Here is a 1,848-nt window from a genome sequence, read left to right as displayed (position 1 = left end):
CATCCCCATGCCAAACAGTGCTTCCGACTGAACACCCCCGGGTAAGATGGAGGCATATTTCTTCTGTGTCTGTGTGCATCATATAACAAACATAATGTATTACTTTAATCTTATCACGTCCCTTACGTTAACGTCTAAAGTGAAATATTTGATATTTTCTCCTTTAGTTTATGTTTCTGTCATTAAATAATTGACTATTGATGGAATGTTAGATGTGCTTATCAGCCACAGACGTACAATATGTAGAAGTAGAAGTATGTGGCAATAGTTATTCACTTAAAAGCTTCTTATGTAAAACTTTAATTTGCGCAACCTTATTACAGCGAAAAATGTTAAACGCAACAAGATCCAAAATTTAAATACCACCCAAATATACACGTTGACAGTATCCTTAATCACATGGTAACTAAGTCCCGCTTCTTAAGTCTTGGTTTCTAGACTTTTAGTGGGTTGTTTTTCATAAACAACGTTTCCTTTGATTTTACCCTTTTGCATTAACGATCCTGTAATTTTGTTTTCCATTTTTCCACATGATGCACACTTTTTCGGTCACGTTTGGTACCGAAGATATTATTTTAATTTGTTATTACATTTACATGATCGACTTAATAGTTTCACTGGGCGTGCCTTTGTTTTAATAGAACAAGAGGAACGGGACAGCTGTGTTGCTATGACGATAATGGAAGCATCATGAATATGCTGACCTCGTCCGGTGGTGGATCACTACAACGTTATCACTACTTCGGTGATACAGATGACGCAGTTCCGTATCTGTCAAACATTGTTTATGATACGGCCCCCTACTACCATTGTTGTGCGTATCCTCACCTTTTTCAGTCGGATGTTCCGAGTGAGTGTTACAGATTTCATCAGAGACGTACGCCTGGAAACTGCAATGAGTATGTCCCAAATACGCCAGGTAAAGCAACGTCTTTTATATTTATCAATTAACTTCCAAATATCTATATCCTTGAATTCTATATATCAAATAACACAACATTCCCAGTTGAAATATAAGCTATATTCTTGCTATTTTCCATTCTGTAAATGCTGGTGGTAAACAATTGGAAATTCTTCACTTTAATTCTAGTATAGAACTTCAACAATACCATGAGCAAAAGGGCACAACAGAGTAAAATAGGGCTGAAATATTTTCGACTCCTTACCAGCTGCACATGTTTGGGAATTTTTGTTTTTTTACCATATTTGGCAAAAAATAATCATCGTTTAGCCATAAGTTTTTTTGTTTGCGCTGCTTTGAAAAGCAAGTGTTTTTTTTTGGCTCTCTTTTAGCTTCCCTAAAGTCGATTTTGACAAAGCTGAATACGGATGTATCTCTCATAATTAATGACATTTTGAAGATAATTAATGGCTTATTTTATAATCAAAGATGGGCAATCTAGTCTTTGTTTGCGTATGACATTATTATATTCCTCTTAATTTCCAATTTATCAATTTTAACAAAATAAATCTATAAATATTTCTGTCTCAATAACATTTTATAATGATTTACATTTATCGATGATAAGATTAAACAAGACTCAATGAACCACGAATTTGTCCAACTTAAAATTCACCGCTACCTTAGGTTATAATAGATGAACAAATACAAATGTCATAAAGTGCATCCTATGGTATGGTATGTATATTCAGTTGCGTCCTCATTTAGAGACCTTTATAATATTTCAGCACAAAACTTTGGCGATCCCCATTTTGTGACACCGGATGGTCTGTCTTACACATTCAATGGAGTAGGGGAGTTCACATTATTTAAAACGAAAACCAACACTTTCATAGCTCAGGTCAGGATGCAGTCTCTTGGTACCACCGGTAAGAATTGCCTTTTTT

General features: G+C 34.9%; 1 long non-coding RNA gene across 1 annotated transcript; it reads left to right on the top strand.

The window, feature by feature from the left end:
- Positions 1-1,828, top strand: LOC110444100. Its single transcript, XR_002462199.1, has 3 exons — positions 1-41; positions 642-919; positions 1,690-1,828. It is a non-coding gene; the product is annotated as an uncharacterized LOC110444100 (long non-coding RNA).
- Positions 1,829-1,848: the final 20 nt, after the last annotated feature.

The sequence above is a fragment of the Mizuhopecten yessoensis genome, unplaced genomic scaffold (assembly GCF_002113885.1).
Source record: "Mizuhopecten yessoensis strain PY_sf001 unplaced genomic scaffold, ASM211388v2 hete_36020108, whole genome shotgun sequence".
Lineage (NCBI taxonomy): Eukaryota > Metazoa > Mollusca > Bivalvia > Pectinida > Pectinidae > Mizuhopecten > Mizuhopecten yessoensis.
The sequence above is the reverse complement of the archived record's forward strand: the minus strand, read 5'-3'. Positions and strand labels throughout refer to the sequence as shown.